The sequence below is a fragment of the Anabrus simplex genome, chromosome 3 (assembly GCF_040414725.1).
Source record: "Anabrus simplex isolate iqAnaSimp1 chromosome 3, ASM4041472v1, whole genome shotgun sequence".
Classification (NCBI taxonomy): domain Eukaryota; kingdom Metazoa; phylum Arthropoda; class Insecta; order Orthoptera; family Tettigoniidae; genus Anabrus; species Anabrus simplex.
This window is the reverse complement of record NC_090267.1, coordinates 494574120-494590076: the sequence shown is the minus strand read 5'-3', so window position 1 is coordinate 494590076 and position 15957 is coordinate 494574120. Positions and strand designations below refer to the sequence as shown.

Sequence of the window (15957 nt, the reverse complement as noted above, 5' to 3'; positions counted from 1 at the left end):
CAAATAAAATGTACACAATAATTAATGCCCACGCTCCTACAAATGATAAAAACAATAGGAAAAAAAAACAGAGAAGAGGTGGATGAATTCTGGGACCTCCTGGATCAAACATAAAAATCACACCAAAATTTTAATAGGCGACTTCAATGCACAAGTAGGTAAAGAAAAGAGATACAGAGACATAATAGGAAATTGGCCAGCTCAAAAACCGACTAATAAAAATGGCATAAGATTGATAGACTTTTGTAGAAACCATAATATATCAAAAGCTACGTATTTTATGAGGAAACCTAATAAACTTAGGACATGGAAACACCCAGATTGGAGAAAAGGAGACTGGCAATTAGATCATGTTTGTATGGAAAAGAATTATCATAACAAAATCCAAAGTGTTAAAGTACTTAGAGGAATAGACATAGGGTCTGACCATTACATGGTGAAAATCAAAATTAAATTCACACAAGTAAAGAAACCAAAATCAAAGTGCAAACTGAGAAAAGTTTATGATCCCCATAAACTAATAAACAATGAACAGTATAAAGAACTAACTGGAGACATTGATAAAGCAAATAAATTAGAAGAGATCATCCTGAAACTAAAAGATATAGCTGAGAAAATAACCTTGCCAAGTCCAAGGACAAAACATCAATGGTGGAATGAGGTATGCGATAAAGCATTTGAAAGTAGACATCAGGTATGGTTAAATCATCAAAGTCGGAAAACAGAGACGTTGTATGAAGAAATCGCCAAGCAAAGAAAATTAACCCAAAAAACCATCAGAAATATTAAAAGACAACATCAAAAAAGCATTATTCAACAAATAGAAATAGATCACAAAAAGACCAATTCTAGGGATTACTATAAAATATTTAGTAAGCAACTTCAAAAATATGAACCGCCAACACTTAAGCTAAAAGATAAGAATGGAGATGTGGCACATAATAATAAAGATAATACACAAATTTTAGCAGACACATTCAATAAATTATTGAATTGTGAAGAACCAAAAGAACTACTTGATATGAACACAGACATGCCCATAAAAACTCCACCAGAAAATATCGATCCACCCAGCTTTGATGAAGTTAATCAAGTCATTAAAGAACTGAAAATTATAAAGCTTGTGGGGACGACCAAACATTTGCTGAGTTATGGAAAAATGCAGTGGAATCAATTAGAGAATCACTTCACCAATGCTTGATTAAAATTTGGAATGATGAAAAATGTCCATAACCCGTTAGAGGAGAAATCCTCACTTGGACTATGTGTAAGTAGAGTAGCATCCTGCTTCATGAATATACCGAGGTCAGAACATTTTAAGCAAGCCTCGGACCTATGGGAGTAACGGAGTCCCACTCCCATTTGACAGGCGAGGGACTCCTTGGAAACAACTCGGCGAACGAAATGGAATTCGATGGGGAGCTATCAATATTAATGGGGCTTATGGAAGAAAGAAAGTAGAACTGGCTGAGTCAGCAAAAGAGGATGCATCTGGATGTGCTAGGAGTAAGTGATATTCGGGTAAGGGGAGATAAGGAGGAAGATATAGGAGATTATAAAGTGTACTTGACGGGTGTTAGAAAGGGAAGGGCAGAGTCTGGGGTAGGGCTCTTTATCAGGAATACCATTGCACGGAACATAGTTTCTGTTAGGCACTAAATGAGCGAATGATGTGGGTAGATTTGTCATTTGGAGGAATTAGGACTAGAATTGTGTCCGTGTATTCACCATGTGAGGGTGCGGATGAGGATGAAGTTGACAAGTTTTATGAAGCATTGAGTGACATCGTGGTCAGGGTCAACAGCAAGGACAGAATAGTGCTAATGGACGATTTCAATGCGAGAGTTGGGAATAGAATTGAAGGATACGAAAGGGTGATTGGTAAATGTGGGGAAGATATGGAAGCCAATGGGAATGGGAAGCGTTTGCTGGACTTCTGTGCTAGTATGGGTTTAGCTGTTACGAATACATTCTTCAAGCATAAGGCTATTCACTGCTACACATGGGAGGCTAGGGGTACCAGATCCATAATAGACTATATCTTAACAGACTTCGAATTCAGGAAATCTGTTAGGAATGTACGAGTTTTCCGCAGATTTTTCGATGATACAGACCACTATCTGATCTGTAGTGAACTAAGTATCTCTAGGCCTAGGGTAGAGAAAGTGAAATCTGTCTGCAAACGAATAAGGGTAGAAAATCTCCAGGACGAGAACATTAGACGGAAGTACATGGACATGATTAGTGAGAAGTTTCGAACAGTAGACAGTAAGCAGGTTCAGGATATAGAAAGTGAATGGGTGGCATACAGGGATGCTGTAGTAGAAACAGCAAGGGAATGCCTAGGAACAACTGTGTGTAAAGATGGGAAAAGGCGAACATCTTGGTGGAATGATGAAGTGAAAGCAGCTTGTAAACGTAAAAGGAAGGCTTATCAGAAATGGCTCCAAACAAGGGCCGAGGCAGACAGGGAGTTGTACGTGGATGAAAGAAAGAGAGCGAAACAAATAGTTGTTGAATCCAAAAAGAAGTCATGGGAAGATTTTGGTAACAACCTGGAAAGGCTAGGTCAAGCAGCAGGGAAACCTTTCTGGACAGTAATAAAGAATCTTAGGAAGGGAGGGAAAAAGGAAATGAACAGTGTTTTGAGTAATTCAGGTGAACTCATAATAGATCCCAGGGAATCACTGGAGAGGTGGAGGGAATATTTTGAACATCTTCTCAATGTAAAAGGAAATCATCCTGGTGGTGTTGTGAACAGCCAAGCTCATGGGGAGGAGGAAAATGATGTTGGTGAAATTATGCTTGAGGAAGTGGAAAGGATGGTAAGAAAACTCCATTGTCATAAGGCAGCAGGAATAGATGAAATTAGACCTGAAATGGTGAAGTATAGTGGGAAGGCAGGGATGAAATGGCTTCATAGAGTAGTAAAATTAGCATGGAGTGTTGGTAAGATACCTTCAGATTGGGCAAAAGCAGTAATTGCACCTATCTATAAGTAAGGGAACAGGAAGGATTGCAACAACTATCGAGGTATCTCATTGATTAGTATACCAGGCAAAGTATTCACTGGCATCTTGGAAGGGAGGGTGCGATCAGTCGTTGAGAGGAAGCTGGATGAAAACCAGTGTGGTTTCAGACCACAGAGAGGCTGTCAGGATCAGATTTTCAGTATGCGCCAGGTAATTGAAAAATGCTACGAGAGGAATAGGCAGCTGTATTTATGTTTTGTAGATCTAGAGAAAGCATATGACAGGGTACCGAGGGAAAAGATGTTCGCCATACTGGGGGACTATGGAATTAAAGGCAGATTATTAAAAGCAATCAAGGGCATTTATATCGACAATTGGGCTTCAGTGAGAATTGATGGTAGAATGAGTTCTTGGTTCAGGTTACTTACAGGGGTTAGACAAGGCTGTAATCTTTCACCTTTGCTGTTCGTAGCTTACATGGATCATCTGCTGAAAGGTATAAAATGGCAGGGAGGGATTCAGTTAGGTGGAAATGTAGTAAGCAGTCTGGCCTATGCTGACGATTTGGTCTTAATGGCAGATTGTGCCGAAAGCCTACAGTCTTATATCTTGGAACTAGAAAATAGGTGCAGTGAGTATGGTATGAAAATTAGCCTCTCGAAGACTAAATTGATGCCAGTAGGTAAGAAATTCAACAGAATTGAATGTCAGATCGGTGATACAAAGCTAGAACAGGTCGATAATTTCAAGTATTTAGGTTGTATGTTCTCCCAGGATGGTAATATAGTAAGTGAGATTGAATCAAGGTGTCGTAAAGCTAATTCAGTGAGCTCGCAGCTGCGATCAACAGTATTCTGTAAGAAGGAAGTGAGCTCCCAGACGAAACTATCTTTACATCGGTCTGTTTTCAGACCTACTTTGCTTTACGGGAGCCAAAGCTGGGTGGACTCAGGATACCTTATTCATAAGTTAGAAGTAACAGACATGAAAGTAGCAAGAATGATTGCTGGGACAAACAGGTGGGAACAATGGCAGAAGGGTACTCGGAATGAGGAGATAAAGGCTAATTTAGGAATGAACTGGATGGATGAAGCTGTACGCATAAACCGGCTTCGGTGGTGGGGTCATGTGAGGCGAATGGAGGAGGATAGGTTACCTAGGAGAATAATGGACTCTGCTATGGAGGGTAAAAGAAGTAGAGGTAGACCAAGACGACGATGGTTAGACTCGGTTTCTAACAATTTAAAGATAAGAGGTATAGAACTAAATGAGGCCACAACACTAGTTGCAAATCGAGGATTGTGGCGACGTTTAGTAAATTCACAGAGGCTTGCAGACTGAACGCTGAAAGGCATAACAGTCTATAATGATAATGTATGTATGTATGTATGTGTGTATGTATGTATGTATGTATGTATGTATGTATGTATGTATGTATGTATGTATGTATGTATGTATGTATGTATGTATGTATGTATGTATGTATGATGAAAAATTACCGGACCATTGGACAATTGCAGTAATCCACCCTTTACACAAAAAAGGAGATAGAACAATTCCTGATAACTATAGAGGAATATCACTCCTGGATTGTACTTATAAAAGTATTCTCGAGAATAATTTACAATCGGTGCAAATATCAACTGGAAAAAGAATTAGGGGAGTACGAAGGAGGATTTCGACCATGGTGTAGTTGTCCAGATCAAATCATAACACTAAATTTATTAATGGACTTCTACAAAAGAAGACAGAAACAAATGATTATCACTTTCGTAGACTTTCGGAAAGCTTATGATTGCATTCACCAACCTTCAGTATTAAAAATATTATGAAATTTTGGATTACATCCTAAATTAGTTTAAAATGATAAGCTTAACGTTAACAAACACTAAATCAATGGTGACTTTAGAGGAGAATTATTCCAAAGCATTCACAATCAATCAATCAATCAATCAATCAATCATGCAATCAATTGTGATCTGCATTTAGGGCAGTCGCCCAGGTGGCAGATTCCCTATCTGTTGCTTTCCTAACCTTTTCCTAAATGATTTCAAAGAAATTGGAAATTTATTTAACGTCTCCCTTGGCAAGTTATTCCATTCCCTAACTCCCCTTCCTATAAATGAATATTTGCCCCAGTTTGTCCTCTTGAATTCCAACTTTATCTTCATATTGTGATCTTTCCTACTTTTATAAACGCCATTCAAACTTATTCGTCTACTAATGTCATTCCACCCCATCTCTCCGCTGACAGCTCGGAACATACTACTTATGATACAATTCCTTTAGTTTTGCCAGTTTATAACATGCAACATACCACTTAGTCGAGCAGCTCTTCTTCTTTCTCTCAATTCTTCCCAACCCAAACTTTGCAACATTTTTTTAACACTACTCTTTTGTCGGAAATCACCCAGAACAAATCGAGCTGCTTTTCTTTGGATTTTTTCCAGTTCTTGAATCAGGTAATTAATCCTGGTGAGGGTCCCATACACTAGAACCATACTCTAGTTGGGGTCTTACCAGAGACTTATATGCCCTCTCTTTTACATCCTTACTACAACCCCTAAACACCCTCATAACCATGTGCAGAGATCTGTACCCTTTATTTACAATCCCACTTATGTGATTACCCCAATGAAGATCTTTCCTTATATTAACACCTAGAAACTTACAATGATCCCCAAAAGGAACTTTCACCCCATCAACGCAGTAATTAAAACTGAGAGGAATTTTCCTATTTGTGAAACTCACAACCTGACTTTTAACCCTGTTTATCAACATACCATTGCCTGCTGTCCATCTCACAACATTTTCGAGGTCACGTTGCAGTTGCTCACAATCTTGTAACTTATTTATCACTCTATGGAGAATAACATCATCCGCAGAAAGCCTTACCTCCGATTCCACTCCTTTACTCATATCATTTATATATATATAAGAAAACATGAAGGTCCGATAATACTGCCTTGAGGAATTCCCCTCTGAATTATTACAGGGTCAGATAAAGCTTCACCTACTCTAATTCTTTGAGATCTATTTTCTAGAAATATAGCAACCCATTCAGTCACTCTCTTATCTAGTCCAATTGCACTCATTTTTGCCAGTAGTCTCCCATGATCCACCCTATCAAATGCTTTATACAGGTCAATCGCGATACAGTCCATTTGACTTCCAGAATCCAAGATATCTGCTATATCTTGCTGGAATTCTACAAGTTGAGCTTCAGTGGAATAACCTTTCCTAAAACCGAATTGCCTTCTATCGAACCAGTTATTAATTTCACAAACATGTCTAACATAATCAGAAAGAATGCCTTCCCAAAGCTTACATACAATGCATGTCAAACTTACTGGCCTGTCATTTTCAGCTTTATGTCTATCACCCTTTCCTTTATACACAGGGGCTACTATAGCAACTCTCCATTCATCTGGTATAGCTCCTCCGACCAAACAATAATCATATAAGTACTTCAGATATGGTACTATATCCCAACCCATTTTCTTTAGTATATCCCCAGAAATCTGATCAATTCCAGCCGCTTTTCTAGTTTTCAACTTTTGTAACTTATTGTAAATGTCATTGTTATCATATGTGAATTTTATTACTTCTTTGGCCTTAGTGTCCTCCTCTATCTTGACATTATCCTTGTAACCAACAGAACACGATCAGAACAGGTCTAAGACAAGGTGATGTACTATCACCACTTTTGTTTAATTGTACTCTGGAATACTTGATGAGAGAATGGTATAAAGACAATAACAAAAATATAAAAATTGGATACGCTAAAGATGAAATTAACCTAAATTGCTTAGGATTTGCAGATGATCTGGCACTACTAGCTAATAACCTTAATGAAGCTCAGAATCAAATCACAAGTCTCCAAACTATTGCTGGAAAAATAGGATTAACAATTTCATTTGAAAAAAACTAAAATAATGACAGTAGATCCCTTTTTAATAAGCAGTGTTCTGATATGTGGGAAAGAAATAGAAATTGTAAAACAGTTTAAATACCTTGGAGAAACTATAACATACAATTTAAATGAAAACATTTCTTGGTCAGAGAGAACGAATAAATTATCCAGAGCCCAAAAAGTAACCAGAAATACATACAACAAGAAATGTTTGTCAATAAATACAAAATTGAAACATTATAAGACTGTAGTCCAACCTGAAATAACTTACGGAAGTGAAACATTTAAACTAAAGCAAAGAATAACGTAGACAAAATTTTGAAAATAGAAAGAAGAATAGTAAGAACATGCATTAATAAGAAGTACCAAAAAGAAGGAGAATGGCGTATCATCCCGAATTCAGTAGTATATCAGGAAATAGAACCTATAACGGATTTCATGAGAAAGAAGAGAATATCATTCTTTGGTCTTCTGTTGAGAACACCTCAAGACAGGTTAATACACAGAATTTTGGAAAAGCTTTGGAAATAAAAGCAACAACCTGTCTTGATAAAAGAAATATAAGAAGACATGAAAGAATTAGACATAACACTGGAGGATTTAAAGAATAAATCAAACAAAGTAAATAAATTGAAGAATAGTAAAGTTAGATTCCTATCAAAATGTGATAAAAGAGAAACAACTAAAAAGGTATTTTCAGAAGAAGAACAACAACGAAGATCAGATAGAATGATGAAATAGTGGAAGATCAGAAAAGAAAAAAACACAAAACATCATAGAAGACCGGACAGAAATTGACTACAGTGGTCCAATGTGGCTGTAAAAGCATAATAATAAATAAAAAAAAGGGTTGGTAACCACTAAACTGGGGTATTGAGGATAAAATTAACTTAGAAAATACACAATTAAGATACCATTAAATTTTTCAGGTATAATCAGTTATTAAATATTATATTAAATGTTACAGTTATAGATTATCTAAGTCAAAACTGCAAATAAATGGCTGAGATTATAAAGCACACACACACAGAAACTTCCCATATGAAAATAAAACACTTTGTAATTGTAATTCGAAGATGGGACCATTTTCATCCCTAGCTGGAGGACAACCTTAATTACCTCGGGGAAGGCTTGCTACCCGTTGCTACTCAGTGGTAATCACCATTTCGTGCACCTACTCCTGTGCTAGTCCTACATCCGACTACTTAACCTGGGAATAAAAATTGTACTCTCCGAATTCGCTCTCTAACTTCTGGATCCTTCAAACCAAACAAAGCATCATAAAAGTCTCACACAGACTTACAAAGTCACCAAAATTTGACCCAGATTTTTTGCAAGACAACTAAAGAGTTGAATGATGAACACTCGCCATGATCACACTTGTTCTAGTGTAAGTTCTCAACATTTTCTTCCAATTTGAAAAATGCTCCTCCCAAAAGACCAGCACTTGGAGAATCTTCTGAATGTGAACAACACACTCTTATTTTATAAATTGTATCTATTTAATTTATGTCTTTCCTTAACTTTATGATTGAGACTGATGATGGTATCTAGCAGGACCAAAACTAGTTTCAAATATATGTATCTTTTCAAGGTTACTATAAACAAATATGTTATAAAGATAATAGTGAAAAGTAGGCATGAAAACTTGCGACAGCAACTTTGGCTCACTCTGGAGGCTCGCAGCATGGACGTAAAACTGGGCATCAACAGCTGTGAAGTAATTCAGGGACAAATGTTAATGATATTTAATTGTTTAAAGAAAATATGGCTTGAATAGGCAGTATTTATGCTATATATGGCTGCAATAATTACAGAGGGCCATGTGCGTCAAAGTCTTTCTACAGATTTCTGAAAAATAAGGAAATGTAAGTACGAGTTTAGATGTTTGGTCAGGTTTACACAACTTTAGTTTATATAGAATGAATACTTTATTTTAGGGTAGTAGGGTAGTAGAAAGTGATGTACTAATAATTGATATTACTGATTTTATTAGATGTAAGCAATGGGTTATTCGGAGCAGACGAGCAGACCTGGATGATATATTCAAAAGAGATGGACCAGAACATTTGAACAAATGTTATGTTGTATGTTCAGATCATTTTGTACAGAAAGACTTTAGAAACAAGAATTTAGTAAGTCAGGGGTAAGTATTTCAAACACATTAGGATTTGAGATTATGTAGACTTTATATAAGACTAGCTGTAGTATCCGGCATTGCCCGGTTGGTTTTTGAAAGTTTACTTTTAAGATTAGTATTAATTTTTGATTAAAACTTTGTCCTTGTGGAAGCTCGAATTGACTGGGAAGTATTTGATCCTTTCAAAAAAATAATAAGTGATAACTACATGTATATACCCGTCGCACTATAGATGATTTACAAGATTCCAACTGTTATTTATACTGTCACAGTCAGCCTTGCAACCCCAAAAGCAATGGATTCAACAATAATCTCAGTAATTTTAGACTGTTTACTATTAAACCCCATTCAGCCTCACATCTCAATGGAGGCTGAATGTGGACTTAAATGTATTTGGAGCATCACAATTCATCTCAGCGACACATAAACAAAGGATTCGACATTTATATCGGTTATTTTTCATTATTTTTAAATGCCATCCCCTCCCATTCCCCATCTCCAGCAGGGGTTGGTATGTTTTATCTCCATATTATCTTTTTCAGATGGTGAAGTCATATGTTTATCAAGTTTCGTTGAGAGCTATTCTGGAACATACCCACATACACCCATTTGTATGACTTAACCCTCCAGAGTGTCACCTTGCAACTGAGTGACCTCATAAACGATAGTATTCAACATTAATATCAGTCATTTTAATTTATTTTTATATTTCACCACCTCCGCTAGGAGTGCTAGGGGTGTTTTACTGAACAGTATTTTTTTCAGATAGTAAGTCATATGTGTACCAATAATGTATGAGGGCTATGTTGGAAGAAACACACATACATCTGTAATTTTGGTCATTTTGGACAAATTCTTTTCCACCCCTTCTCATCTCCATGCCAATGGGGGCTGAACATGGACTTCAATGACATCTGGAGTGACACTATTCATTATAGCGACCCTATTTTCGATTATTTTTATATTCCACACCCCTCAACCCCACCCCTAACGGTGCTAGGGGTGTCTTTCCCCCACGCGGTTATTCTCCTGATAGTCATAAGTGTACCAAGTTTGGTTCAAATTGCCCCAGTAGTCCTGAAAACTATGAATTTGACTCTTATTGGTCGTTTTTATTTATATTTGCATTTAATCACTTCCCCTCCACGGTATATTTCACACATAGTAAGTACCATACAAATCGTCGCCAGTGCGTAGTGATAAAAAATCAAAGATCCCAATGGGCTGTTAAATCATCTGGTGTCCCTCAAGGGTCTGTTCTAGGGCCTTTACTGTTTGTTTTGCATATTAATGACATATCTTCCACACACCAGTATTGCAACTACCACTTATATGCTGATGATATGCAGATTTATAAACACACCACTACAAACAATTTACATGAAACAGTTCAGCATATTAATTCGGATTTTGAAAGGCTTACCGCCTATGCTAAAAACAACCACTTACTCCTAAATCCTTGTAAAACACAAAGTATTATCATAGGAAACTCTAAATTATTACATGTAAGAAGCAATATCAATCCTCCTCCTATCATAATCAATGACATTGCTGTACTGTACCTTAAAAATGTAACTAATCTTGGAATCTCCATCTATGAGAATCTGACCTGGAATGAACACTTAACAAATGTATGTAGAAAGGTTCATGCATCTCTATATCCTCTGAAACGTCACAAGAATTCTTTTCCTCAAAAACTTAAATTAAAATTAATCCAAGCACTACTATTCCCAATTTTAGACTACTGTGATACAGTACTAGTCAATCTAAATGCTGAACAAGCTTCAAGACTTCAGCGAGCACAAAACTCATGCATACGATATGCCTTCCAACTGCGACATGACGCTCATGTTACACCATATTTCAAAACATTGGGATGGCTATGCATAAATGAACGAAGGATTACTGCATTGAGACTCTGGAATGCACTTCCAATGGACATTCAGCACATTACTTCGTCTCATAAATTCAAATCTGCCTGCCGAAAGTTTTTCATGGGAACATAAAACTGAGTTGTGAGAGTCATTGTGTATATGTTGTGTGAATGGGTTTTCTTCATTTTTTATTATTATTATTATTATTATTATTATTATTATTATTATTATTATTATTATTATTATTATTGTCATACTAATTGCTGTACTGATATGTAGGCCTAACTTAGTCTTAGAATTATCTGTCCATAGTATTATTTCTTTTTAGAATTTCTATGTCGTACTTTTATGTTTACATTTTTAAATTATAATGGTTAAGTGTAAGAGAGGGCCGTGAGCCCTAACTTCGCCACAAATGTAAGTCTGGAATAAATAAATAAATAAATAAATAATATTTGCACCACATTTAACTGACAGCTATGCTGGAAAATACACAAATATATACAAAGTCTCTGTCATTTTGGTTATTTTACTTTTTTACCCTTTCTCATTCCCTATGCCAAGGGGGGCTGAACTTGAACTTTAAAAAATTCCAGGGTAGTACTGTTCATCTCAGCGACCCAGAAAACTGTGGATTTGACAGTATTTCCTTATTCCATGCTTCACCCCTCCCCTCAAGGGTGATAGTCTCCTGATAGTGTCATATGTGTACCACTTTTGGTATAAATCGCTCCAGTAGTCCTGAAAAGTATGGTTCCAGATTAATATTGGTCATCTTTATTTATATGTATATTTCACCACACCCCCTGAGGGACTTTCGATGCGACACTCTTTTAGTTTATTTTATATCTCGCTCCCTCCTAACCCCGCACAACAAAGGGGACTGAACTTCGACTTATAAAAAATCCGGAGTGCCGCTATTCATCTCAGCAACCCCTAAAACTATGGATTCGAAACTGTTTCTGATTATTTTTACATCTCACGCTCCCCTCCACAAAGGGAGCTGAAATTGGACTTAAAAATCCAGAGTGTCATTATTCATCTCAGCTACCCCAAAAACTATGGATTCAACACTATTTTCAATTATTTTTTATTTATGTCTCCCTCCTCAACCCCCATATCCATAATTTCGGTCATTTTATTTTTTCACTTTAAAAAATCTGCAGTGTCACTGTTCATCACAGCAACCCCAAAAACTATGGAATCGGCTCTATTTACTATTATTATTTTCTCACTCCCTCCTCACCCCAACCCCAAAGAGAGCTGAAATTGAACTTAAAAATCCGGAGTGTCATTATTCATCTCAGCGACCCCAAAAACTATGGGTTCGACACTATTTTTGATTATTTGTATATCTCCCCCTCGACCTCCACCCCTGAGGGATAAAAAATCCGGAGTGACACTGTTCATCTCAGCGACTACGAGAACTATGGATACTCCTACCCTCGCCCCCCACCCCAAACAGACTTTAAAAAATCTGGAGTGTCACTATTCATCTCAGCGACCCCGAATATGGATTCAATACTATTTTCGATTGTTTCTATAACTCAGCCTCCTTGCCCCCCGCCTTTAAGGGAGCTTATGGTGTCTTTCCCCCACGAGGTTTGTCTCCTGATGCTAAGTCACAAGTGTACCAAGTTTGGTTGAAATCACTCCAGTGGTTTAGGAGATTTAATACATATCCACATGCAATGACATTTATATACAGACCTATTTATAGATTACATAGGCTCAACTTTGCTCATTGAGAACCTCCATATAGATAGATTTATTAATTTTTAATTGATCTTTTCAGACTTTGGTCTGGATCTATCCCTTCAGTTTTGCCATCTGCAAAGGAAATCAATCCCAGGAGAAGCCTAAAGAAAAGGAAGAGAGAAGAGGAAATGGAGTCAGAAACAATAGTGGGTGGTGAAAGTGAAGTGGTTAAGGAAGAGTGCACAAAGTGTTTACAAATGGCTAAAACGTCCAGAGCATTGCAAAAAAACAGTGTCCAGATATAAGAAACAGAATTGTGTGTTGAAAGCTAGGCTAAGTAGTTTGAATCATACTAAAATGAGAAGTATTATTAGTGACGTGAAAGTAATGTTTGTAGTGATGTAGCAGATAACTTTATAAAACTCCAGGCTAAACTTAAAGACAGAAAGGCTCAGGGCAGGAGATACTCAGATAAAGATAAGAGTTTTGCTTTGGCCCTGCATTTCTGTTCTCCAAAATCATACAGGGTTTTTGTTTACCTACTACTAGGTCATTGAGAAGTTGCCTACAAAATTCAGAGGTAAAGCCTGGTATGAATGGCATGGCTCTTGATTTGTTACAAATTAAGTGTGAAAATATGAAATCCCAAGAAAAAGTCGTATCTGTGCTAATCGATGAAATGTCACTTAAGTGTCTGTTGACCTATACAGCTCAAAATGACTTGTTCGTAGGGTTTGTACACAGGTTCAGAAATCTTGTCTGACTTAAATGTCACTGAAAAAGAGTTATGTAATCAGGCTATCGTCATAATGATTAAAGGTCTGTACCTCAATTTCAAACAAACTATAGGGTACTAGCAGGATACCCGTGCTTCGCTACGGTATTATACTGAAATTTATAATTGAATGCTTAACGTTTTATATATAATCTGCTGATATTCATGATCTGACTCGTTTTCTGAGAAATTCTGCCAAAATTCGAGATCTGACTCGTTTTCTGAGAGATTATGGCAAAGTTCCTCCCATTCAATCTTTCTTCCAACAATCGATTTCGTACTTCCCGGGCTAGGTCCGGGTATTCCACCCGGTCAGTTGGGTCCCTAAATCTTCGCCATCTTTTCATATAAGCATTTTTAATGAGGATCAAATCCTTGAGGAAATCCGGGGTGGTGTCGTCTTGGGTGCCTTGGCGGTACTGAACCCGTGGCCGGATTGCATCCATAGTCATTACCCGTCCAGGACCTTTTTCCAGCGCGGTCCGCACATTTTTACGATGGTCCAGAACATTATTATTATTATTATTATTATTATTATCATTATTATTATTATTATTATTATTATTGTACCGGGTGGTAAACCTCCACGCCGCTAATTCAAATATTGCGCCAGTTGAAACTTCTCTACAGGAGAAAGCCTGAACTTTAACAAACTGTATTAACTCAACGGTTTCTCGGAAGATGTCACTACTGTAAATTTGGTAATCTTGAAGTGTTCTGAACTGTGTCTATTTTGATTTGTGTTTGTTTGCTCTGTATCAAGAAGTTTGAACATTCTCTAACAGATGTCACTACCCAAAACTATGGTAACACACTCTGGTGCAATGGAATGAACTTTCTTGAAGAAATATTGTATTCCTAAGTTTTATTTTTACTAAATTTTGTTCTGTGGTTTGTGGGTTGGCAATATAAATCCTTTCTTTCCGCCTGTTTTGAATGTAACCAATCCTGAATTTACGTAATTAATTTTCCACCAATAAGGTGTTTCTTCCTCGTCTTGTGTATTAGTTTTTGCTGTTGGCCAATAAAAGTTTGTGGGCGGGTTGTTATCATTCATGAAAGGTCTCGAATGTTCCACGAGGGTATATAAACTGCTGATTTTCTTGTCTCGGTGCCACTTCAGTAACATCTTTCTTAGTGTGTGAATATGTAGCAGGGGGCGGGAAGCGCCTCTTTCTTCAAGCAGCAGTTCATCTACAAGGTAATGGCCTGTTAACATCTTCATTTCTTGCTAGCTAAGCAGTTTAACTCTCGGGGAGGGTTCGAAACCTTTAGTATGTAACCTACCTTTTTAAAATGTAAATTCTTTTCTGTCTATCTATAAATTACCAATCGAGTACAGTGTTCGATTCTGGTCTTGATAACTTATTTTGTGTTCTGAACACATCAATCAATGTTCTGATCACATGTTGAAGTTAACGAGATCGAGTACACCCGTACGCATGAACTTAAAGTACAAAGAATAGCCATGTTTAAAAGCGTGTACATATTTCCTATCGATTTTTTATGTATCAACTATCGTACTAAACTTCTTCCGCTAGATTGTACTGCTATCTTAGCATAACCTATAGGTACGAACTTAAAGCACAAAGAATAACGATGTTTAACAGCATGTACACATCACCTATCGATGATGCAGGCATTTCTACTAGAGCGTGCGACTATTGCTTGTATCTGCTGCTATCTTAACATGACCTATGTGCATGGACTTAAAGCATAGAGAATAGTTATGTGTAAAAATATTGTGAACATATTACCGGGCGAGTTGGCCGTGCGCGTAGAGGCGTGCGGCTGTGAGCTTGCATCCGGGAGATAGTAGGTTCGAATCCCACTATCGGCAGCCCTGAAGATGGTTTTCCGTGGTTTCCCATTTTCACACCAGGCAAATGCTGGGGCTGTACCTTAATTAAGGCCACGGCCGATTCCTTCCAACTCCTAGGCCTTTCCTATCCAATCGTCGCCATAAGACCTATCTGAGTCGGTGCGACGTAAAGCCCCTAGCAAAAAAAAAATTGTGAACATATCCGAGTGTTAACTACGTACGTGTAGAGATTAAACTTCGCATGCTGATGTAGCATACCACGTAACCGTGAGGTCACGACCAGGTGCACTCTTTGGTAAACAAAGCCACGTGCTTTTATAGACAGCTGTCATCTTGACGGACCCTAACCTCACTTTGAAGGACAATAGAGCATCGCTAACCTCACTATTGCCATCTTTACAGCGCTAAACCTCAAGGCTGCCACCTTATGCATGTCATAGCACGGAATTTAAAATCCAACAACAGAACATCGCTAACCTCACTGCTGCCTTCTTGAAAAGTTCAGTGTTCCAAACACTAAAAACAATCAAGCAGATACTGATTTCTGTTAGAAAAACACAACTCATTGCACCTCGGGGATTTTATTAGATAATTCTGATAAGACTTGACCCCTAGGTTCCATTCCTTGTTCTGAACACAAAACCATTTACCAATAAAGATTAATTTGCTACACTTAACAAAGTAGAAGCGTTCTTGCTGATAACAATGAATGAGGTTGTTGCTCCTTTAGCCCATTAGCCCTACAAGGAATGTGCGGTAAGGA

The 15957-nt window shown here is 37.4% G+C and overlaps 1 protein-coding gene across 1 annotated transcript in view; it reads left to right on the top strand.

Annotated features, from left to right (window-relative positions):
• The window catches only part of LOC136866563 (N(4)-(Beta-N-acetylglucosaminyl)-L-asparaginase), a 111178-nt gene extending 96527 nt beyond the window's left edge, over positions 1 to 14651 (top strand). Inside the window, exon 7 of the mRNA XM_067143648.2 lies at positions 12695 to 14651. The gene's annotated coding sequence lies outside the window, so the exon portion shown is untranslated. The remainder of the gene's footprint in view (positions 1 to 12694) is intronic.
• Positions 14652 to 15957: the final 1306 nt, after the last annotated feature.